The 26,543-nt window shown below is 38.2% G+C and overlaps 1 long non-coding RNA gene across 2 annotated transcripts; it reads left to right on the top strand.

Moving 5' to 3' along the window:
- The first annotated feature begins 448 nt into the window (after positions 1-448).
- On the top strand, positions 449-26,109 carry LOC133044589 (uncharacterized). 2 transcript variants are annotated; one of them, XR_009690002.1, is made up of 4 exons: positions 449-696; positions 19,699-19,823; positions 24,490-24,601; positions 26,095-26,109. It is a non-coding gene; the product is annotated as an uncharacterized LOC133044589 (long non-coding RNA). The 2 variants fall into 2 exon arrangements; XR_009690000.1 differs by lacking the exon at positions 26,095-26,109 and having other exon boundaries at positions 24,490-24,645.
- Positions 26,110-26,543: the final 434 nt, after the last annotated feature.

Raw genomic sequence — 26,543 nt, 5'->3', positions numbered from 1 at the left:
AGTTCCTGGTAGACGGAAGGCAATTAATTTTGCTAAATGAATAAGCTATGAATTTAAAACAGGAAAATGATTCGTAAATGGATTTTATTTAAAATTCATAAAACTTAGAACCTCCAGGAGAGATAGGAACTCTTCATCTTCCATCATTTATAGATGTTTTACAGTCTGTTCACCTTCCCCTGTAATATTGGTTTGTTCTTCTAAGTTTGTGGACCTCTGAAGGATTGTTGGAATCAGAATATGCTTGAGAGCACAAACTTTCCATAGAAACCAGTTGAAAAAATTTTCATTTTTCTAAAGAAATTCTATTCAGTTTTTTCTTTTTTTTGCTTACTCACTGGGAATACTAGTTTCTTGCATTTCTTCCTACTTTGCATGTGCTTGATATCCAGGTCTTGGCTGACTCAGAGTGTAAGTAGTCATTTGGCCCCACCCTAACTCACAGGATCAGTACCCTCCCCAGTTCCTCTATCATTTAATACAGCACCCAGTGAGGTTTTTGGAGATGAGAGTTTGGGGAGAGAGAAGGGGGCCTATGCCTTTGCTGTTTACTATTGGAATTCCCCGGAAGGACTCTCAGTTTACGCTTCACCAGTAAGTAGTGTCAGTCAGGAGACATTCTGCAGAAAGAAAACCAGGTCTCCGAGAACTCATTCTGCTCAACAGCAGTGTTTCGACTCAGAACTCCGAGGCTGGGTGAGTACCTTTTGAAGGTCTCGAAATAGAGATAATCAGATCAATGATCAATTTATGCTTCTGAGGAAACTGGTATAGTCAGAGGCAGGGGAATGCGGAGCCTGAAGTCGATTCGTCACACATCTGATGGAGCAGCTCCCTCTAGTGGTCAGAGTCTGCGCTGCCGAGTGAAGCAAAAGGGCATCTTGTAACTTAGAAATTAAGGTAAAAGAAAATAGACTTAACTCAGCCACTAGCAACATCTGACTTCCAAAACTGCATTTTCAAGGCTTATAAAACAAGCCAGCCTCCACAGGCAAGGAGAGGGGAGTTTGGATTCTGATTAGTAAACGGTTTCCCAGAAACAGAAAGTGAGATGCTTGTTTGCCTTTGATGCCCCTTCAGCACTTCTGTAAAACCTCCCTGTTCCTCCGAGTGCAGCCCATCTCATACTAATTAAGGATTCAGTGCTATTACCTTGATCAAGATTTGTGATCTAGTATTGTGCTCTTACATTTTTCTGTGAAATTAAGTCAACAGATTCCCATTTTCAATGGAAATACATTCTAAGTACTGTTCTAAATGTGGAATTAAGGACATAAAATTACAAGCATGAAGAAGAAGTAAAAATTGGTTCGGATAGTAAGATGAGCCGAGTCCAGCCCAGCTCTGCCCAGCTAAGCTCAAGTTTCAGATTTCTCATCTCTAGATGGTTCTGGGTGTTGGGGAGATCATGGATCGTGACTTGTAGCATTTTACTGAGGTCCCTAATTGTAAGGGATTTGATTTTGGTCATACCTGAAAGTTTTCTCTACTTTCTTCAACTTAAGTCTGAGTTTTGCAATAAGAAGTTCATGAGCTGAGCCACACTGAGCTCCTGGTCTTGTTTTTGCTGACTGTGTAGAGCTTCTTCATCTTCAGCTGCAAAGAAAATAATCAGTTTGATCTCAGTATTGGCCATCTGGTGATGTCCTTGTGTAGAGTCGTCTCTTGTGTTGTTGGCAGAGGGTGTTTTCTATGACCAGTGTGTTCTCTTGGCAAAACTCTGTGAGCCTTTGCCCTGCTTCATTCTGTACTCCAAGGTCAAACTTGCCTATTATTCCAGGTATTTCTTGACTTCCTACTTTTGCATTCCAGTCCCCTATGATGAAAAGGACATCTTTTTTGGATGTTAGTTCTAGAAGGTCTTGTAGGTCATCCTAGAATGGTTCAACTTCAGCTTCTTCAGCATTGGTGGTTGGAGCATAGACCTGGATTACTGTGATATTGGATGGTTTGCCTTGGAAATGAACAGAGATCATTCTGTCATTTTTGAGATTGCACCCAAGTACTGCATTTTGGACTCTTTTGTTGACTATGAGGGCTACTCCATTTCTTCTAAGGGATTCTTGCCCACTGTAGTAGATGTAATAGTCATCTGAATTAAATTCACCCATTCTGGTCCATTTTAGTTCACTGCTTCCTAAAATGTTTACTCTTACCATCTCCTGTTTGACCACTTCCAGTTTACCTTGATTCATGGACCTAGCATTCCAGGTTCCTCTGCAATATTGTTCTTTAGAGCATTGGTCTTTACTTCCATTACCAGTCACATTCACAACTAGGCGTTATTTTCTTTTTGGCTCTGTCTCTTCATTCTGTCTGGAGTTATTTCTCCACTCTTCTCCAGTAGCATACTGGATACCTATTGACCTGGGGAGTTCATCTTTCAGTGTCCTATCTTTTTGCCTTTTCATACTGTTCATTGGGTTCTCAAGGCAAGAATACTGAAATGGTTTGTCATTCCCTTCTCCAGTGGGCCATGTTTTGTCAGAACTCTCCACCATCACCCATCTGTCCTGGGTGGCCCTACACTGCATGGCTCGTAATTTCATTTAGTTAGACAAGGCTGTGATCCATGTGATCAATTTGGTTAGTTTTCTGTGATTGTGGTTTCCATTCTGTCTGCCCTCTGATGGAGAAGGATAAGAGGCTTGTGGAAGCTTCCTGATGTGAGAGACAGACTGTAGGGGAATCTGGGTCTTGTTCTGATGGGCGGGGCCATGCTCAGTAAATCTTTAATCCAGATTTCTGTTGATGGGCAAGCCTGTGTTCCCTCCCTGTTGTTTGGCCTGAGGCCAAACTATGGTGGGGTAAAGGTCACCTCCCTCCAAAGGACCTACACTGCACTGTTGTATTCAGCGCTCCTGTCGACCCACGCCTCCACTGGAGACTCCTGGACACTCACAGGCAAGTCTGGCTCAGTCTCTTGTGGGGACACCACTCCTTTCTTCTGGCTCCTGGTGTGCACAAGGTTTCATTTGTGCCTTCCAAGAGTCTGTTTCCCCAGTCCTGTGGAAGTTCTGTAATCAAATCCCACTGGCCTCCAAAGTCAAATTGCCTGGGGATTCTCATTCTCTTTGCCAGATCCCCAGTTTGGGAAATCTGCTGTGGGTCCTAGAACTTTCTAAACAGTGTGAGAATTTCTTATACAGTGGAAGTGACAAAATAGATTCAAGGGGTTAGATCTGATAGACAGAGAGCCTGTAGAATTATGGATGGAGGTTCATGACATTGTACAGGAGGCAGTGATTAAGACCATTCTCAAGAAAAAGAAATGCAAAAAGGCAAAATGGTTGTCTGAGGAGGCCTTACAAATAGCTGAGAAAAGAAGAGAAGCTAAAGGCAAAGGAGAAAAGGAAAGATATACCCATTTGAATGCAGAGTTCCAAAGAATAGCAGCGAGAGAAAAGAAAGATAAGAAAGCCTTCCTCAGTGATCAGTGCAAACAAACAGAGGAAAACAACGGAACGGGAAAGACTAGAGATCTCTTCAAGAAAATTAGAGATACCAAGGGAATATTTCACGCAAAGACAGGCTCATTAAAGGACAGAAACAGTATAGACCTAACAGAAGCAGAAGATATTAAAAAGAGGTGGCAAGAATACATAGAAGATCTATAGAAAAAAGATCTTAATGACCCAGGTAACCACGATGGTGTGATCACTCACCTAGAGCCAGACATCCTGGAGTCTGAAGTCAAGTGGGCCTTAGGAAGCATCACTACAAACAAAGCTAGAGGAGGTGATGGAAATCCAGCTGAGCTGTTTCAAATCCTAAAAGATGATGCTGTGAAAGTGCTGCACTCAATATGCCAGCAAATTTGGAAAATTCAGCAGTGGCCACAGGACTGGAAAAGATCAGTTTTCATTCCAATCCCAAAGAAAGGCAATGCCAAAGAATGCTCAAACTACTGCACAGTTGCACTCATCTCACACATTAGTAAAGTAATGCTCAAAACTCTCCAGGCTAGGGTTCAACAGTACATGAACCATGAACTTTCAGATGTTCAAGCTGGATTTAGAAAAGGCAGAGGAACCAGATATCAAATTGCCAACATCCATTGGACTATCAAAAAACCAAGAGAGTTCCAGAAGAACATTTACTTCTGTTTTATTGACTATACAAATTTGGAAAGGTGTATGTCAAGGCTTTATATTGTCACCCTGCTTATTTAACTTTCATGCAGAGTGCATCATGAGAAATGCCAGGCTGGATGAAGCACAAGCTGGAATCAAGATTGCTGGGAGAAATATCAATAACCTCAGCTATGCAGATGACACCACCCTTGTGGCAGAAAGTGAAGAGGAACTAAAAAGCCTCTTGATGAAAGTGAAAGAGGAGAGTGAAAAAGCTGGCTTAAAACTCAACATTCAGAAAACTAAGATCATGGCATCTGGTCCCATCACTTCATAGCAAACAGATGGGGGAACAATGGAAATAGTGACAGGGTTTATTTTCTTGGGCTTCAAAAATCACTGCAGATGGTGACTGCAGCCATGAAATTTAAAAGATGCTTGCTCCTTGGAAGAAAAGTTATGACCAACCTAGATAGCATATTAAAAAGCAGAGACATTACTTTGCTGACAAAGGTCCATCTAGTCAAGGCTATGGTTTTTCCAGTGGTCATGTATGTATGTGAGAGTTGGACCATAAAGAAAGCTGAGCACTGAAGAATTGATGCTTTTGAATGTGGTGTTGGAGCAGACTTTTGAGAATCCATTGCAAGGAGATCAAACCAGTCAATCCTGAAAGAAATCAACCTTGAATATTCATTGGAAGGACTGATGCTGAAGCTGAAACTCCAATACTTTGGCCACCTGATGTGAAGTACTGACTCATTAGAAAAGACCCTGATGCTGGGAAAGACTGAAGGCAAGAGGAGAAGGGGACGACAGAGGATGTGATGGTTGGATGACATCACTGACTTAATGGACATGAGTTTGAGCAAACTCTGGGAGTTGGTGATGGACAGAAAACTGTCATGCTGCAGTCCATGGGGTCGCAAAGAGTCAGGCATGACTGAGTGACTGAACTGAACTGAGGCCTCTAAACTTTCTACCAGTTCTCAAAGTCCTTTTTCACCACGGATCTTTTGGCTGGAAACTCTGTCTCCTCAAATATCTGCTGTGTGTGTGCTCAGTCACTCAGTCTTGTCTGTCTCCTTGTGCCACATGGACTGTAGCTTGCTAGCCTCCTCTGCCCATTGAATTTTCCATGCAAGAATACTGGAGTAGGTTCCCATATCCTACTCCAAGGGATCTTCCGGATCCAGTGACTTATAGGTCGATCCAGAGACCCCTTTCTGTGTCTCCTGTATTGGCAGGTAGATTGTTTACCACTGAGTCACCTGGGAAGCCTCAAATACTGTTTATACATCTTTAAAAGTTTCTTTATTTTGCTATTTTTTCTCAAGTGGATAATTTTCATGTTATCATGTTATTGAGGGGAGCCTGTCTCTGACCTTTTGCATGTCTTTATTGTGGTTTGACTAAGTGCATTTTAAAATTACCATTGCTTTAATATGTACTTTAGCAAACTTTTTATTTCAAAGTTTTAAATATCATTAAAAGGTTTATGTCTTAAAAGATATTTATGCTTTTGAAAAGGAGGCAATGGAGGTATACGTGTGAGAGTTGGACCATAAAGAAGGCTGAGTGCCGAAGAATTGATGCCTTCGAACTATGGTGCTGGAGAAGACTATTGAGAGTTGCTTGAACAGCAAGGAAATCAAACCACTCAATGCTAAAGGAAATCAACTCTGAATACTTATTGGAAGTACTGGTGCTGAAGCTGAAGCTCCAATACTTTGGCCACCTGATGCAAAGAACCAATTCATTGGAAAAGACCCTGAGGCTGAGAAAGATTGAAAGTAAAAGGAGAAGGGGGTGGCAGAAACTGAGATGTTTAGGTAGTATCACCAACTCAATGGACTTGAATTTGAGCACACTCTGGGGGATAGTTAGGAATAGAGAAGCCTGGCATCTTGCAGTCCATGAGGTCGCAAAGAGTCAAACAAGACTTAGTGACTGAACAACAAAAAACAATAACAAAGTGTAAGTAGCAGCTTGTTTGCTTTATACATGTCCTCTACAGTCCCCTCCCTAAATTCCTGTGTCCCTTTCACAGAATACTGCATTATGAGCAGAAATTAGAAAAGTTTTATGTAATTTCATCATAATGTCCCAGTTGTCTTCTTTCTTTACCCTCAGAGGCTAAAGTGTGTGTATGTGTGCGTGCCTGACTCTTTTGTGACCCAATAAACTGCAGCCCACCAGGCTCTTCTGTCCATGGGACTCTACAGGCAAGAATACTGGAGTGGGTAGATATTTCCTCCTCCAGGGGATCTTCCCAATCCAGGGATCAAATCCGAGTCTCCTGCATTGGCAGGTGGATTCCTTTACCACTGAGCCACTTGGGAAGCCTATAGAACCTAAGCCAGGGTTTTGTAGTTCTCAAAATTTTCTCACAATGTTGGATTAAAAAAAAATAAAATCAATCCTGATATTTGGGCTCCCGACTTTTACATTTTAACTATACCAAAAAATGCAACTGTCTTTGAAAAAGACTTTGAAAGTCTTTGAACAAAAGTTTGTTTCCAAGTATCCTCCACATGTGTGTCATTAAAAAAATCATACAATTATTTGAGAAAAGTTTGATTTAAGAAATATGCCATTCAGAGATATCTCCTTATCTTTCTGCTTATTTCTATCTCTCTCACACACAGGCACACTTAGGAAATGATTTAATTTCACCCCCTTGCATTTGGGATATGTTTGATAGCAAGTTTGGGGACAAAGTGGAAAAGTGATCATTCAGCCTAAGAAATTAGATTGTAGTTTTACTCTATCAAGAAACAACTGTATATAGATGAGAAAATATTGAACATTTATGTCAGTAATTTAATGTTACCCATTTAAAATTTATCTGACAGTTTTAAATATGGAAATTTTAGTTTCTTATTCACATCAACAGATAATAAAACTTCTATGATTCCTTGTGGCTATGACAGTCTTGATGTGCATAATGACTTTAAAAAGTAATACTCAAGAGAAAAATCTCCTAATAATCTGGAATTTGGAAGAAGCAAAACCACTTCTTTATGGCAACTGAATGGCTTCTTAAGTCATTAACATGTATCTTCACTTTAGCCAGTGTTTTCAGTGAGGTGTAAATCTTGAATATATAAGTATTTTCTAGAACTGTGGTTCTAGAGAGGACTGTTGAGAGTCCCTTGGACTGCAAGGAGATCAAACCAGTCAATCCTAAAGGAAATCACCCCTGGATATTTACTGGAAGGACTGATTCTGTAGCCCCAATATTTTGGCCACCTGTTGTGAAGGGCCTAGTCATTGGAAAAGACCCTGATGCTGAGAAAGATTGAGGGAGCGACAAGAGAAGGGAGCGACAGAGTATGAGGTGGTTAGATGGCATCATTGAGTCAATGGACGTGAGTTTGAGCAAACTCCTGGAGATAGTGAAGGGCAGGGGGGCCTGGCACATGGCAGTCCATGGGGTCACTAAGAGGTGAAAATGACCGAAGCGGCAGAGCACAGCATAGCACAATGGTGTGAAAGACACACCTCTGTTAAAAGGGAGTGTGCTTCAGTATCACCGCAGGAACGATGACTCCAACCCAGGATTCTAAGACACAGAAATGTACCTCTTAAACATAAGCAAAACATCAAGTGCAGTTCAGTTCAGTTGCTCAGTCGTGTCCGACTCTTTGTGACCCCATGAACCGCAGCACACCAGGCCTCCCTGTCCATCACCAACTCCCGGAGTCCACCCAAACCCATGTCCATTAAGTCGGTGATGCCATCCAACCATCTCATCCTCTGTCGTCCCCTTCTCCTCCTGCCCTCAATCTTTCCCAGCATCAGGGTCTTTTCAAATGAGTCAGCTCTCTGCATCACGTGGCCAAAGTATTGGAGTTTCAGTTTCAACACCAGTCCTTCCAATGAACACCCAGGACTGATTTCCTTTAGGATAGACAGGTTGGATCTCCTTGCCATCCAAGGGACTCTCAAGAGTCTTCTCCAACGCCACAGTTCAAAAGCATCAATTCTTTAGTGCTCAGCTTTCTTTATAGTCCAACTCTCACATCCATACATAACTACTGGAAAAACCATAGCCTTGACTAGATGGACCTTTGTTGCCAAAAAGTAATGTCTCTGCTTTTTAATGTGCTGTCTAGGTTGGTCATAAGTTTCCTTCCAAGGAGCAAGCGTCTTTTAATTTCATGGCTGCAATCACCAGCCACAGTGATTTTGGAGCCCAGAAAAATAAAGTCAGCCACTGATGGTCTGGTTCTCAGTATAGAATGTACTATACTTTCCACAATAAATCGTACTAATATTAACAGAAAACTTTAAACAGGAACCAAATGATATAAAAGTATGGTGAGTGTTAATATGAAAATAGTAAGTTATTTATCTAAGATACCCAAAATGAAGGTTTTCCATTATTTTCTTATTGGAGAAAGAAATGGCAACCCACTCTAGTATTCTTGCCTGGAAAATCCCATGGACAGAGAAGCCTGGTGGGCTACAGTCCGTGGGGTGGCAAAAAAGTAGGACATGACTTAATGATTCAACAACAGCAACAGCATTATATTCTGAATCCTTAAAATCGTTCTATAAGCAAAGCATCAAACTTCTATAATCTGTTCCTGAGAGAGAGAACTTTTGTATGGACATGTTTCTTTCTTCCTGTTTTTTTGTAAGCAGCATTTCAGTAATTGTCTTCGTATCATATTTAGATAATTGAGAATTCATGTATAGTATTAAACACAGTCTCTTCTTCCTGAAATAAAAATAACTTGACTTCCTTAGTTGCATTTTCAATTCTCCAAAAACTGAAGAAAGAGTGAAGGATTGGCTTCCTGAAACTTAATTCTAAGCAACAAAAGGTATTTAGGATGGGCAAGATTTCTTAAGTGACAATTAATTGGTTATATCTATATTTTATATTTCGAATCAGGAAAACAGTCAAAAGCAGAGAAATCTGATGTTTATTATTCTTGGATAAAAGCATGCCAAAGACCAGTAGAAGGTGTTATAAACACATATGTCTTGACTTTCAAGACGAGTGATTAAGGCTTTGTTTAAAAGTGTTAGCATGGAGCTAAAAGAATGTTGCCCTCTCATTCTCTCAGACCAGAAAGACAGGAAATTCTAGGGGGAGAAAACATTCTCTGGACTTGAAGCTATTCCTAGAGAACAGTGTTCTCTGGCGGAAAATTTAGGCATGATTTCATGAGCAAACTTTCAGCTGAAACTCAGAATCCTTTTTCAGAGAGGTTTCAAAGACAAGCTGATTTGACCAAACATATCAGGACTCCCAGAAATGGCATTCTTATCAGAGATTTTTTGAAGTAGTATCAAAAAAAATTTCTTAATGTTGATTTGAAAATGGATGACAACTCATTTTATTTAGTCTCTTATTCTGATTTTACCAAGATACCATATTTGTTGCTATTTCCACATTTCTTACCATTCTTCAAAAGTTAAACCACAGATGTTAATGAAATGTCTTGTTGTTCAGTCACTAAGTCATGTCTGACTCTTTGTGACCCAATGGACTGCAGCCAAAAGGCTTCCCTGTCCTTCACTGTCTCCAGAGTTTGCTCAAACTCATGTCTATTGAATCAGTGATGCCATCCAACTATCTGATCTGTCGCCACCTTCTCCTCCTGCCCTCAATCTTTCCCAGCATCAGGGTCTTTTCCAATGAGTTGGCTCTTCCCATCAGGTGGCCAAAATATTGGAGCTTCAACTTCAGCCTCAGTCCTTCTAATGATTATTCAGGGTTAATTTCCTTTAGGATTAATTGGTTTGATCTCTTTGTTGTCCAAGGGACTTTCAAGAGTCTTCTCTAGCACCACAATTTGAAAGCATCAAGTTTTCTGGTACTCAGCCTTCTTTATGGCCAAACTCTCATATCTGTTCATGACTACTGGAAAAATCATAGCTTTGACTATATGGACCTTTGCTGGCAAAGTGATGTCTCTGCTTTTTAACATGTTGTCTCAGTTTGTTATAGCTTTTCTTCCAAGGAGCAAATGTCTTAATTTCACAGTTGCAGTCACCGTCTGCAGTGATTCTGGAGCCCAAGAAAATAAAATCTGTCACTGTTTCTGTTTTTCTCCATCTATTTGCCATGAAGTGATGGGACCAGATGCCATGATCTCCATTTTTGAATGTTGAGTTTTAAGCCAGCTTTTTCAGTCTCCTCTTTCACCTTCATCAAGAGACTCTTTTAGTTCCTCTTCTTAATGGCTTTCTGCCATAAAGGTGGTATCATCTGTGGTTATTGATGTTTCTCCTGGCAATTTTGATTCCAGCTTGTGATTCATCCAGCCTGATATTTCATATGATGTACTCTGCACAGAAATTAAATAAGCAAAGTGACAATATACAGCCTTGACATCTTCCCTTCCAAGTTTTGAGCCAGTTTGTTGTTCTATGTCCGGTTCTAACTGTCGCTTCTTGACATGTTTCTCAGGAGGCAGGTAGGGTGGTCTGGCATTATTGTCACTTTAAGAATTTTCCACAGTGTGTTGTGATCCACACAGTCAAAACATTTTCTCATAGTCAATGAAATAGAAGTAGATGTTTTCCTGGAATTCTCTTGCTTTTTCTCTGATCTAACGGATATTGGCAATTTGACCTCCTGGTTCCTCTGCCTTTTCTAAATGTCTATTGTGTGCATTCAGTAACTGTGTTGGAGATTCTGGTGGAGAAATAGGTAACAATCCATTCTTTTCTTACGTTAAAACCATTGCACTCTTTCTCACTATTTTGACCTCTTTCCCTTGATCACCCTTCCCATATTTACTACTTATTTGTCCTTCAAAGCTTTAACTTGAATTTTATCCTCTCTGATATGGGTTTCCCAGGTGGCACAGTGGATAAAGAATCTGCCTGCCAATCTAGAAAATGTGGGTTCCTTCTCTGGGTTGGGAAGATCCTCTGGAGTAAGAAATGGCAACCCACTCCAGTATTCTTGACTGGAAAATTCCATGGACAGAGGAGCCTGGTGGACTGCAGTCCATGGGTTCCAAAGAATCGGACACAACTGAAAAGGCATGCATGATACAGCTACCCATAATCAGCCAAACTAACCTAACACCTTCCTACTCTCTGTTTCCAAAAAAAGTGCTCATTGTGCACATTATGACATTTTAAATTTTATATGAGACTTTGTTTCCATGCTCTATCTCTACTAGGTTTGCAAGATCATGTCTGAGTCATTTCTGCCTCCATCTCCCACATAAGAAATCATTAAAGATTTGATTATCTTTGAGGAACTTACTGTCAAGCAAGGAGCATATTTAAAATAATGAAAAATCCTAGGAGGCAATGATTAAGTCATGGATTTATTCAACAAATTTTTATTAATTGCCTATTTTGGCTTAGTTAAAGAAGTAAGCAAGGTAGAATTGGTACCTGATTTAAAAGAATTTAAAATTTGGGCTTGTTATTGCTGTTCAGTTGCTCAGTCATGTCCAAACCTTTGCAAATCCATGGATTGCAGCACGCCAGGCCTCCCTGTCCTTCACCATCTCCTGGAATTTGCTCAAACTCATCTCCATTGAGTTGGTGATGCCATCCAACCATCTCATCCTCTAAGGTCCCCTTCTCCTCCTGCCTTCAATCTTTCCTAGCATCAGGGTCTTTTCCAACGATTTAGCTCTTCGCATTGGGCAGCCAAAGTATTAGAGCTTCAGTTTCAGCATCAGTCCTTCCAATGAATATTCAGGGTGGATTTCCTTTAGGATTGACTGCTTGGCAGTCAATTGACTCCTTGCAGTCCAAGGGACTCTCAAGAGTCTTCTCTTGGGTTTAGAGACAGGTATTAAATAATGCATCATTAAAAGTGATTTGTAATTAGTGCAGAGTGCCAGAAGAATGAAGAATAGGCATGGGAAACAGCATGTTCAAGGTCCTGAGGTGATAAGAAGCTTGGTCCTTTGGAGAAAATGAGAGAAGACTGGTGGCACTGACTCAGGAATAGATGGGAGAGATGGACAAGAGATCAGTGTGGGGAGCTGGGCAGAGGCCAGACCATGTAGGGGCTTTTAGGTCACATTAAAATGCCTGGAATTTATTTTCTATCCAAAAGAAAATCATTCAAGGATATGAAGCAGGATTGCAACATGATTGAATTTACTGTTTAAAAAAAGCTTTTTCTCACTGTCAGTTGAATACTGATGCAGGGAGATAGATAAGTTGGGTGAATGATGATTGTAACTTATGCTAGTATGATATAAGTATGGAAGAGAGAAAACTAGATGGATTTGAGAGATTTTAGAAGCTAGGATCCACAATATTTAGAGATTAATTTGATATGTGTGTGTGTGCGTGTTTGGTATTCTGTGTTGAACTTGTGGTGGAAGCATGAGGGAGAAGAAAATGTCAAAGATGACTCAAGTTTCTTAATTAGGTGCTTTCATGAATGACAGCATGTTTTTAAATGCTTATGTGGAAAAATTTAAAAAATGCAAGGCTGTCAACCCAGCCTGCCTCACCAATCTTTGGAACCTAAAACCTCATACTCTTTATAAGTGTATTCAAGTGTCTCCTATAAAAAGAGGAAAGATCCTGATGATAGTTGATAGATAACTTTTTAAACTGTTTTTAGTAGAGATTGTTGGGACTCTAACTTGTGGCAGGAAATGAGCCTTGAGTGCATGAGACTTGTCTCGCAGGGGCTCTTAGAGTAGTTGGTGAGATGAGGAAATGGAGGACAGGAAAAAAAGAGGGGGCTTGGAAACAGGCTTTACTGTTGGCAAATGCAAGAATTTTGCTGGGGAATGGGGAGGTCCTAAAGGGCATATATCATAGCATCTCCAGAGAATCAGATGCTGCAAATATGTAACTGCCATTCTAATCTCCTCCCCTTTGCTTTCAGCTGAGCTCTTCGCCATCATAATGGCAATCTTCTTTCACAAACTTAGAATCTAGTTGAGCTTCACTATCTCCCATACCTGATTTCCTGCAACTTTCCCTGAAATATAGAGCTCATAAGCCCTTAATATATTTCTGTGACTCAGCACCTCTCGCTAATTAATGTAATACATTTTAGAAACTGTCTCAAAAGGCTTTAACTTTCTGCCACTCCGGCCCTTCATTTCCCTCCACCCACACTTTGAGCTAAGTATAAACCAGCTCATTTGACTAAACCTTGAATCCTTTCATAAAATTCACTAGATGGCAGTAGAGGAACTCTTTCACGGTGGAAAAATGCCTTGTGCAAGGGGGATGTGTATGCAAATAGTCAGACTCCAGCTTCCCATGTTACCTGAATTAAAGGCAGAGAGAATATAAAAGAGGAAAGTAGCACAGTTAGTTTAAATGCTGCTTCATCAATTCAATCTGCTTGGTATTCACATCATCCAGGAGAAAAGGTTTTCAAGTACACTTGTCTCTTGTTTAATGAAGTAAATGTGATTCTGTTTTCTTTTTCAACCCATAAAGTTAATTTTCATTAAATAAACCCTATTTTTCCTCACAGAATTTCATTATTAAATGGGGGATACAGTCCTTTAGAAAAACAAAAAATAAGTTCATGAATATTATTAAATCTTAAGAAGTCAGTGAATATTTTGAAATAGCTGATTTAAAGGAAAATAACTGTGTGCCTAAAACACTGACAATAGTATTAAAATATTTACAAATATTCCTAAAATATCAGTAACATTATGCTATATTCCAAATAAGTCAGGAAATAGAAAATATTAAGAGAGAAAATATAGCATAGTAACATAGTCTTTCAAAGCAAAGGATCAAACTTTCAAGCTAGTCACTCTTTAAATCTTTAGTTGTGTTGTTCAGTCACTAAGGCGTGCCTGACTCTTTGAGACTCCATGTACGGCATCGCACCAGGCTTCTCTGACCTCAACTATCTCCTGGAGTTTGCTCAAACTCATGTCCATTGAGTCAGTGATGCCATTCAACCACCTCATCTTCTGCCATCCCCTTTTCCTCCTGCCCTTTTGCCCTCTTTCCCAGCATCAAGGTCTTTTCCAGTAAGTCAGCTCTTTCCATCAAGTGGCCAAAGTATTGGAGTTTCAGCTTTAGCGTCAGTCCTTCCTATGAATATTCAGGGTTGATTTCCTTTATGATTGATTGCTGTGATCTTCTTGCAGTCCAAGGTACTCTCAAGAGTCTTCTCCAACATCACAATTTGAAAGCATCAATTCTTTGGTGCTCACCCTTCTTTAGAGTCCAACTCTCACATCTGCACATGACTACTGGAAAAGTCATTATTTGACTATACAGACCTTTGTCAGTAAAGTGATGTTTATACTTTTTAATATGCTGTCTAGGTTTGTCATAACTTTCCTTTCAAGGAGGAAGTGTGTTTTTTAATTTCATGGCTGCAGGCACCACCCACAGTGATTTAGGAGCCCAAGAAAATAAAATCTGTCACTGTTTCTACTTTTTCCCCTTCTGCTTGCCATGAAGTGATGGAATTGGATGCCATGATCTTCTTTGTTTGAATGTTGAGTTTTAAGCCAACTTTTTCACTCTCATCTTTCGTCTTCATCAAGAGGCTCTTCAGTTCTTCACTTTCTGCCATTAGAGTGGTATCATCTGCATATCTGAGGTTATTAATATTTCTCCTGGCAATCTTTAGTAGTTTGATTCAATTTTTCCATTTCCTTGAAGGGTCACACCCCCTTTTAAATTATATATTAAACACAATTCATTTAAAACGTTTTTTTGGTATGAGAACTTGGGCTCTTTCCAGGTATTAGCTCATGCTGACTCTTTAATGGCCAAAGCAGTGTGGTATTTATTTACCTGATGATAGATGTTCCATATTAGGTAATATTATTAGCATTTCCACCATGTGTTATTGTTTATAAAATGTTTTTTCATAAACATCATTTCATTTAATCTTTACAACCATGTGATTATTTAGGGATTATTATCCTTTTTTTTTTTTTTTTTTTTTACAGATGAGTAAAAAAGAGATCATAAAGGTTTAATAATGTATCCAAGGTCATACACATTTTAAGTGACAGAATTTTGACATAAACCTAAGTTTTAACTCTAAATCTCTGGATCTTCCCACAGCTAGTCACTGAGTGTCTTGTTGAAGATAGACTGGGGCTGATGGTGAAGGGCTTTGTAAACCTTGGAGCAGAGATTTTCTGTCAAGGGCAACGGGGAGCCACTGAAGCATCCTGAGCTAAGGCACAACATGGTCTGCATTTAATGAAAGACAACTCTGGTTACAGTGTGGAAGTCGTCTGGAGGCAGCAGGAGTGGCTGTGGGGAGGTTGGGCTGATGGCTGTGTCAGTGTTCAGGAGAAGAGAGTGGCTTCGGGTGATGCCAATGGGCAATGGACTGCAAGGAGATCAAGCCAGTCATTCCTAAAGGAAGTCAACCCTGAACATTCATCAGAAGGACTGTTGCTGAAGCTGAAGTGCCAATACTTTGACCACCTGATTTGAAGAAGTGACTCATTGGAAAAGACCCTGATGCTGGAAAAGATTGAGAGCAAGAGGAGAAGGGGGTGACAAAGGATGAGATGGTTGGATGTCATCACTGACTCAGTGGACATGAATTTGAGCAAACTCCGGGAGATAGTGAGGGACAGGGAAGCCTCGCGTGCTACAGTTCAAGGGATTGCAAAGAGTTGGACCCGACTTATCCACTGAACAACAACAAAATGGGCATTGTGAAAGAAAATTGGTCCAATTTAAGAGAAATTCAGTAGTTGAGCTGAACAGTACTTGACTGAGTATAAACTGAGGATAAAGGAAAGGGGTGTGCCAAGGATGACTTTTATGATGGTAGTACAGGTTTATTTTTCTGATATGTTGTCTACTATCTAATCTATAAAAGTCCTTGCTAACAGAATTTCTTTTATAGTTTTAAATTGCATTTCTGAGAGGCTGTTTTCTTTTGCCGGAGTGTTCTTCCTTCTGTTTCTCCCCATCCTACAAGCCCGAGCTTAGTCTGTCTCCTCCAAGAAATCCTCTCAGTTTGCGCAGCTGGGAAGCTCTTCTGTTCTCCTGGGACACCACGTCCACACCTCTGGCTGGGCTACTGTCACTCTCTGCATTTACTGTGGGGCTTATATCTACTGCCTCAAACAGACTATGATTCTTTTGAGTTAGACTTGAATAAATACCAACCGAATAAATACTTGAATTAATAGATTTGAACTCATACTTTTCTTCCATGTTACAAGTAAGATGGTATTCTTACTAAAAAATGGAAAGGTTGACATCATAAACAAGAAACTTAAGGCAAAGATGGAGACAGGAGATTAATGGATTAATGAACCCTTAGAGCTCTTATGTAAAATAATTTGGCTTCTAGCTCCAGAGACACTACTTTACAGACCGGTGAAAAGACTTTAGACGTGATATTAGAACTGTGAATCATAATCTTTTAGAATTCGTAGAGAATGTCAGTAGCCTCAAATGAAAATAAATGGGAGAATGCTACCATTTTTATTAGGAAAGAATGGTAAGTTCCAGAAACAAAATTCACTAATTTTTATTTAAATCACAAAAATAATAAATTAATTGATTAATTATCCAATTTATTTATTCTGTAAAAAATATATTGACTACTGAGAACACAAAGATAAATAAGAAGGAAACCATAACCTTTTAGAGGAGACTTAGAAGCATGAAAGAATAAAAGTAACATGATGTGACCTGTATTATAATAGAGATATGTACAATACATATGAGATATGGCAATACAAATGAGAAATTAATTCTGCCTGAGCATGTGGTCATGGATAGCTGTAGATAAGAAGTGACATTTGCATTACTCTTTAAATAATAAGTTGGAATTCCCCAGAAATCAAATAGGAAAGAACATCACAAGCATGCAAAATGCATAATCGAGTTATGAAAGAATTATAATGCCTGTCTGAGCAGGTGGAACAGAAGATGTGGGAGAGAAAATGACGTGAAATAAACCCAGAAGGCCAGGTTAGAACTGAGAGAGGACCTAGCTTAGAAGCCATAATAAGAAGCTGGTGCCTGATTGTGTAGAAAATTTTAGAGCTCATTAAAAAAAAAAAAACAAAAAAACAACACATGGTTTTCAAGTGTGCAGAAAAAAAGTGTAGTGACAAGTAAGAATTAGTATGTGAGTGAGAACCTGCAGTGTCTGGCAGAGATCAATGATCAATAAATATTGGATGAATAATGTTAGATTCCTAAGGAAGGTTTAAAATAAACAACATTTAAAATATTTGTGATGCTAAATAAATATATACAAACCAATAGCCTTTGTACATATTAGAAAGGAATGACTGGAAACTGTAATGGAAACAATACCATTTTCAACAGCAACAAACAAAATCTACATATTTGTAACCTTATAAAAAATGAAAATTTGGAAATCTCAAATTTGGACAACTCAGCGGTGGCCACAGGACTGGAAAAGGTCAGTTTTCATTCCAATCCCAAAGAAAGGCAATGCCAAAGGATGTTCAAACTACTGCACAATTGTACTTATCTCACACACTAGCAAAGTAATGCTCAAAATTTTTCAAGCCAGGCTTCAACAGTGCATTGAACAGAAAGAAGTTCAACAGAACCAAGAACTTTCAGATCTTAAAACTGGATTTAGAAAAGGCAGAGGAACCAGAGATAAAATTGTCAACATTCATTGGATCATAGAAAAAGCAAGAGAATTCCAGAAAAACATCACTTCTGCTTCATTGATTATGCTAAAGCCTTTGACTGTGTGGCTCACAAGAAACTGTGGAAAATTCTTAAGGAGATGGGACTACCAGACCAACTTACCTGCATCCTGAGAAATCTGTATGCAGGTCAAGAAGCAACAATTAGAACTGGACATGGAACAACAGGCTGATTCCAAATTGGGAAAGGACTATGTCATATTATCACCTTGCTTATTTAACTTACATGCAGAGTACATGTGAAATACCGAACTGGATGAAGCACAAGCTGGAATGAATGTTGCCAGGAGAAATATCAATAACCTCAGATATGCAGATGATACCACCCTTATGGCAGAAAGCGAAGAGAAACTAAAGAGCCTCTTGATGAAAGTGAAAGAGGAAAGTGAAAAAGCTGGCTTAAAATTCAATATTCAAAAAAACTAAGATCATGACATCCAGTTCCATCACTTTATGGCAAATACATGGGGAAACAATGGAAACAATGATGGATTTTATTTTCTTAGGCTCCAAAATTACTGCAGATGGTGACTGCACCTTGAAATTAAAAGACACTTGTTTCTTGGAAGAAAAGCTATGACCAATCTAGCCAGCATATTAAAAAGCAGAGACATTACTTTGCTGACAAAGGTCCATCTGTCAAAGCTATTTTTTTTCCAGTAGTCATTTACGGATATGAGAGTTGGACCATAAGGAAAGCTGAGTGTCAAAGAATCGATGCTTCTGAAATGTGGTGTTGGAGCAGACTCTTGAGAGTCCCTTGGATTGCAAGGAGATCAAACCAGTCAGTCCTAAAGGAAATCAGCCCTGAATATTCATTGGAAGGACTGATGCTGAAACTCCAATACTTGTGGCCACTTTATGTGAAGAACTGACTCATTAGAAAAGACCCTGATGGAAAAGATCGAAGGCAGGAGGGGAAGGGGACGACAGAGGATGAGATGGTTGGATGGCATCACCAACTCAATGGACATGAGTTTGAGCAAGCTCTGGGAGTTGGTGAAGAACAGGGAAGCCTGGCGTGCTGTAATCTGTGGGGTCGCAAAGAGTCAGACATGACTGAGCTAAACTGATAAAAAATGAATTGGAATCTAGAAGAGTAAAACACAAAACATTAATAAATGATATAAAAGATGCAAGATGACTTGAATATTTGATAAAACAGGCTATGTCATTGGATGGGAATACAACATTTAAGAAATATTAATTCTTATAGCTTATTTAGCAGCTTGAAAGTGAAAAAGAAAGTTGCTCAGTCATGTCCAACCCTTTGCAACTCCATGGACCGTAGCCTGCCAGGCTCCTCTGTCCATAGAATTTTCCAGACAAGAATACTGGAGTGGGTAGCCATTCCCTTCTCCAGATACAGTATTTTAATGTTATTTTAACAAAAATCTGAATGATTTTTTTCTATGCAGGAAGAAAATACATAGTTAAACTTCTTCTGGAGGAGTAGTAAGATACTAGCATCCAAATTTTGTTTTAAAAGAAGACTAATGAAAAAGTCTTCTCTTTTTTGGTATCAAAAGAAAATACAAAGCTATAATAATTGAAATAATATCATACCAAAGCAAAATCAAATATGAATGTCATTGGCATAAGAACTCATAAATAAACTTTAATGTATAAATAACATGTCATTGAAAGTTAATGTGAAAAATGGTTTATTCCATAATTGATACTGGCAAAGTTTATTAGCTGAAATAGAGGCTTATTTACCCATGCTTCTAAACACCAGAAAAATTCATATAATACACAATTTTAAATATGGTTATTGATTTTATTTTTTGCTTATTGATTTTAAAGTAATGCTATTGTAATTATTGATTGAAGACTTGTAGTGTAAAACCTATGAATTGTGGGGTAAAAAATTGATTGGTATTTTTATGGAATGTACAATTTGTGATGTATGTTTTAGTAGATACTATCTTAATTTATCAAAATTCAATTATGTAAGTACTTATATGCATACTTATGTGTTCATGCTCAGTCATATCCAATTCTTTGCAACCCCACAGAACTGTATCCTGCCAGGCTCCTCTATCCAAGGAATTTTCCAGGCAAGAATACTAGAGTGGGTCACCATTTCCTTCTCCTGACCCAGAGATCAAACCTGAATCTCTTGCATCAGCTGCATTGACAGGTAGACTTTTTTTTTTTACCACAGAGCCACCTTGGAAGCAAATATTTATATGTTATGTATCAATTAAAAAATGTACATTCTTAAACATTGATAATTATTAGAGAAGTGAAAATTAAAACCACAAGGAAGTATCACTTCACACCAATCAGAATGGCTATCATCAAATGTCTAAAAACAGTCCTATACTGTTGGTGGGGATGTAAATTGGTGCATCCACTATGGAAAACAGTAGAGAGGTTCCTTAAAAACTAAAATAGAGCTACTATGTGATCAAGCAACACCACTCCTGGATAGATACTTGGAAAAGATGAAAACTCAAATTAAAAAAGGTACTTGCACACCCATATTCATAACAGTACTATTTACAATAGCCAAGACATAGAAGGAACCTAAATGCCCATTGGCAGATGAATGAATAAAGAAGATGTGGTATACATATACAATGAAATATTAATTGGTCATAAAAAGAATAACTATTATCATTTGCAGCAACATGGATAGACCTAGAGAATACCATATTTAGTGAAGTGAGTCAGACAAAGACAAATATTAAATGATGTCACTTACATGTGCAATCTAAAAAATATTACAAATAAATCTAAGTACAAAATAGAAACACAGTCATAGACAGAATAAAAACTTACGGTTACTAAAGAAGAAAGTGGGGAGGGAGGGAGAAATTAGGAGTGCAAAATTAATAGATACAAATTAGTATACATAAACTAGACAAACAACAAGGATTTACTGTATAGCACAGGGGACTATACTCAGTATCTTCTAATAATCTATAATGGAAAGTAATCTGAAAATATAACTAAATCACTTTGTTGTGCACCTGAAATTAACACAACATTGTACACAAATTATATTGCAATGAAAAAGAAAATTAAAATATGCATCATTTTGGATGGACATTGTTAATCCTGAACAAGTTAGATTCTTGACTTCAGAAATATACCTTGTTCTACTGTATTTGGAGAAAAATTGATCTACATGTACTTCATAAAGACACTCCAGTGAAAAGACAGAGAGCTTCAAATTTTAGAAAAAGGGAGACTCAACTTTATGCTTTCTTCATGAAGTATGTTTCAAATATAAAGATAAAAATGCTATAAAAGTAAAAGAATAAAAAAAGATACATGAGGCAAATAACTAATAAAAAGAAAATAGGAGTGGCTCTATCAATATCAGACAAAGTAGACTTTGGAAAAAAGAATATTGCCAGAGATAATAAAGATAGGCTATAGAGAAAAAATCAATAAAATTAATAAATCTGTAGTTCTTCTGGTTAAAACTAAAAGAGGACTGACTTCCTTGGCAGTCCAGTGGTTAGGACCCTGATTCTACTGCACAAGGGGCATGGTTCAATCCCTGTTGGTGAACTAGGATCCTGCGAGCTGTGGAGCATAGCCAAAAAATAAACAAATGAATAAAAAAAGAGGAAAGTCACAAATTATCAATATAAGAAACCAAAGAGGAGTTATCACTATAGGTTCTATAGATATCAAAATAATAATAAGACAATATTATTAGTAAATTTATGACAAATTTGACAACTTAGGTAAAATGGACAATTCCTTGAAAGACACAAATTAACCAAATGGACTCGAAAAGTTAAAAGTATTAATAGCTTTGAAATCTACTTTAAAAATTGAATTTATACTTAAAAATCTTCTTACAAAAAAATGTCTGGTCTATATGATTTCACTACTCAAGTCTATCAAATATTTTAGGAATGAAAAATACTAATTCTATGTGAATTCTTTCAAATGGAAAATAGGTAGAGATAGTTCATAACTCATTTTTATGAGGTAGGCATAGACAGATACCATGTGTATGGACTGGAAGCTTCAATATTGTTGAAATATAAATTGTTCATAAATTAACATTTAGATATGATTCAATTCCAATAAAAATTGCAGTTGAATTTTTTTTTTTTTGGGGGGTAGGAACTGATCAATTGATTCCAAAATTTTATGGAAGTGAATAGGACCTTGAGTATTTAAAAATTTTAAGCAAAGAATGGCAAAGTTGGAGGACTTCCAACTTACTGAAGCTACAGTAATTAAGACAATGTGGCTATGTCTAAGTATTAATATATAGGGCAATGGACAAAATAGTGAGTTCAGAAATACACTCACCCATGTATGGTTATTTGATTTTCTATTAAAGTGTCATGGTAATTCCATGAGCAAAAGTACACCCTTAGAAAAATCTTGCTGGAACAACTGTTTATCTTCATGAAAAATGAAACTGGACTCTTATTTCATTCCATTTACCATAAATTAACTTAAAATGAATCATAGAATTAAATCATTTAGAATGAAAACTAAAACTATTGGATTTCCTTCCAAAAACATAAGGGAAATTCTTCACAATCATGGGATAGATGTAGATTTCTTAGCAAGGACACATTATGTATAAACCATAAAAGGAAAGCAGAAAATCAGACTTTATAAAAAAGAAAAATTTCCATTATTTGAAAGACAACTTTATGAAAATGAAAAGGCAAGCCACAGGCCAGAGAAAATATTTTCAATATATCTGGTAAAGGACTTATATACAGAATATATAAAGAAGACTTACATCCTATTGAAAGGTTGCTGCTGAGCCTTGAAAGACACTGGGATTCTTGGCCTTCTGACGAGAAGAATTCAATCCAGGGCCAGTGACGAGACTTGACCAAGTATAAAAGAGATAGAGAAAGCTTCTGACATAGACATCTGAAGAGGGCAGAAAGAGTGCCCCCCTGCTAGTCTTTAGCTGGATGTTATATACCTATTAGCAGTCTACTAGGCGAAGGAAATGGCAACCCGTCCAGTATTCTTGCTTGAAGAATCCTGTGGACAGAGGAGTCTGGTGGGCTGCTGTCTAAGGGGTCAGACAGAATCGAACGCGACTGAAGCAGCTTAGCATGCATGCATGCATTGGAGAAGGCAACGGCAACCCACTCCTGTGTTCTTGCCTGGAGAATCCCAGGGACGGGGGAGCCTGGTGGACTGCCGTCTGTGGGGTCACACAGAGTCGACATGACTGAAGCAACTTAGCAGCAGCAGCAGTCTGCTAATTAGAGAAAGGAAATGTCTCAAAACTCAGAGAATGGCCCTTCACCCCCAACATGCATTTTGAGATAACATTGGCACAAGGTGAGTTGTCCTGGGCCATAAAATGATTGACATGAATCTTGAAGAAAGGCAGGTTTCCAAGCAAATACAATCTTATTAACATAGCTTAAGAAAACATTTGCCTGAGTAAAGCATACTGGTTTCTCAAGTTAGTTCTGAGTCTTAGGCAGAACTGACTTGAAGACAGAGTCTAGGGTAAATACATAGTTCATTAACATAGCTTAAGACAAACATTTCCATAAGAAAAACGCATTGGTTAGCTCAACAGTTTGAGAAAAGTTAAGTTCAGGTGGAACCAAGTGTCGTCATGGCAACACAGAATTTTAAAAGAAGCTCTTTTTAAATTTGTATAGAGAAGGGGAAAAAAATCTAACACTTGTTTGTTCCCTCCTATCACTTAAGAGAGAGAAAAAAATGTCAAACACTTGCAGCCTGTTTCCTCTGGAGACCCCTGGCCTTCCTGCCTGTTACCCTTTCACTACAATGGAAAAATATCAATAAAAATAGTCAAATATTTGGACAGATATTTCATAAAATAATGCATACAAATGTGATTAAGCATATGAAAAAGAATTCAACATTATTAGTCATCAGGAATTAAACCCCTAATCTGATGTCACTACACATATTAGAATGATTAAAATTAAAAGCTAATAATAGAAAATGTGAGTGAAAATGTGGAATAGTTGGAGCTTTTATACTTTGCTGGTGGGATATAAAATAGGACAATCAGTTTGGAAAACAGTTTGGCATTTTCATAAAAAGTTAAATATATATTTGCCACATGAACATCATTTCCATTTTAAGTATTTATTCAATGGAAATGAAAACAAATGGTATCAGAAGGACTTGTACACAAATTTTCCTAACAGCTTTATTTATAGTAACTACACTAAAGGAACCATAATATCATCAAACAGTCTGGATCCATTCTGGTATATTTGCACAATGTGATACTATTCAGCAATGGAAGCAGTTATGGACATATGCAACAACATGTATGAATCTCAAAAATAACATGCTGAATATCAGAAGCCAGACACAGAAAACACACTTTATGAAACTCCACAGGATCAATAATGACAGTAAGCAGATACAAATTTTTCCTGAATATAAGGATGAAGGGGGATTTTTTAGTACAGATGAATTTCTGGGGTAATGTAAACATTTTATCTTTATTGATTATACTGTTGTGTGTATTTTTCAAAACTCATCAAATTATGCCCTCAAAATCCGTGTATTTTATTGTATGAAAATTGTACCCTAATAAAATTTATTTGCTAAAGGCACTTGTATAAGTGGGAAACATGTTTGGCACAACTTTGAGGGACAAAGTGTTATTCTGACTTTATATATGTGTATTTACTTAGTCGCTCGGTCATGTGTGACTCTATGCAACCTTTTGGACTGTAGCCTGCCAGGATTCTCTGCCCATGGGATTTCCTAGGGAAGAATGCTGGAGTGGGTTGCTATTTCCTTCTCCAGGGGATCTTCCCTACCCAGAGACTGAACCTGCATCTTCTGTGTCTCCTGAATTGCAGGTGGATTCTTTACCTGCTGAGCCAAATGAACAAGAAAAACTTGAAGACTCAATAGATGAATGGCAAAAGATCATGAAGAAGAAATGCATTCACAGAGATGAAATACTAATGAGTAATAAAGTTATAAAAATATTCAAGTTGTTTAGTAATCATATAAATTCTAATGAAAATGATTAAAAGAGTTTTGCCTTTTCATAGCAAAAGCTTGTGAAATATATCTGGGAAAAAGATAGAAAAGAAATAATAACTGAATTACAAATGTTTTCAGAAAAAATGAAAGTAGCTATGATATCTGGATAGGGAGATTATGACTAATTTTAATTTTACCTTTATACTTTTGTGAACTTCTCAAGCTTTTGAGAAGATGGGCATATGGTTTTCATGTTGAGAAAAAAGTGTGTGTGTGTGAGTTTAAAATCTGCCTTGTCAAACAGCTTTCATTTTGTTTTTTGATGTGTTGGTGGGTTAGTGGAAATGCTTTGGTTCTACAAATATTATTTCAGCTCAGTGATTGACAAAATTTCTCATGGTATTTTATTACAAAAATAATGGACTGTGAGCTGGGTGAAATACAGTTAGGGAGAGTCACAGTTGGTTGAGCAGTTCACTCAGTTGCGAGTATTTATTGAGTACTCACGACTCTCTAGGGCCTCTGCTGGGCCCTGAGGATGTAAAGTGAATAAGACAGGGTTTCTGCCTTCAGAGACACTTAGTTCAGGGAAGAACAAGCATGAGTGTAAATAACCACAGTTCCACAGTGACATACATCCACTGCAGGTGTGGCAGGAGCATTTTAGAATGACCGTCCTAGGGGCAACATCACAGAGGAAGTTTTTATATCCACTTACTTTATGGTAAGCACCATTCTAAGTGCTTTACTTTGAGTCAAGAATAGGAGTCAGGAATCACGGTTGCAAGCAACAGAGGCCAATTCTGAGTGATTACTCAGAAAAGCAGTTTTGTTTAAAAGATGTATAGCTGTTAACCTAGAGGAGCAGGCTCAAGACAGTTTCTGGGGATGATATCTGAAACCTTGATGTGCTACAGGCTCCACTGAGAAGTATAGTGATCACATCGCCATGGCTGATTCTGTTGTATCAGGACTCAGTCTTGCTACCCTCAGGCCTGAAACTCTGTCTCTGCAACCAGCACAGTCAGCACAATGATCGCCATGCAAGGCCTTCATCTTTGGGATTAGGGCCTCTTGGGTGGGTGAGTAAATGTTGTTGGTGGATTCTAGGTCACACACTGTCTCCTTAGCTGTAACAAAGTTGGAGACTTCTGGGTTTTTGCCTTGAGTAGACACAGCTCATAAGACTGGACACTGTCCATAGGTAGCATGGATATTCAGAATATGCTGGGTAACCAGAAAGCCTGACAGTTATCCTCCACACATGTCATTTAATTCTTGTGACCACCTCATGTGGTATTACATAGTCTCCATTTTTAAGATGAGGAAACTAAAGATTTAAGAGGACAAAAAACATGCCTGAGTCTCCAAAGCTAGGAAGTGATAGAGCAGGAATCTATAGTCTTTCTGGATCCCAAACTCACATGCCATCAACTACAATCCATGCTCTGACTCACGGAGATGACTGCTTGTAGATCTTGAAAGAAGAGGAGTTTTCAAGATCAGTGTGGCCAGACTGAGTCCATTGTGAAGAAGCAGGAGAGGATGATACTGGAAAGGTAATGACGTTCTGGACCATGATGAGAGAAGCTGATAAAAATGACCAGGTTCAGCAGATTTAGGGCTCAGCTGTATTTGATGTCAGAAAGAATTCAGTGTAAAGATTTTTAATCAGTGTTTTTCCTGGGACCCTCTTCCCCTAATTTTTTTTAGACCAGGGTTCTAACTCCTTCTCAGTTGTTCTGGTCATAAATTATTTGCACTTTATCTTATAAATCCTTAGACTTAACCTGTCGAAAACAATGGACATTCTGCACACAACACTCTGTACATACATCTTCAAGGTGTTCACATGTTTTTTTTTGGAGTCCATCCTTTGAACATTCATGGGTTCAGGAAAGGGGGAGAAAAAGGAGAAATTAAC

This window comes from Dama dama, chromosome 1, assembly GCF_033118175.1.
Source record: "Dama dama isolate Ldn47 chromosome 1, ASM3311817v1, whole genome shotgun sequence".
In the NCBI taxonomy this organism is placed as follows: Eukaryota; Metazoa; Chordata; class Mammalia; order Artiodactyla; family Cervidae; genus Dama; species Dama dama.
Note: the sequence above shows the minus strand (reverse complement) of the source record. Positions and strands in the feature narration are given on the sequence as shown.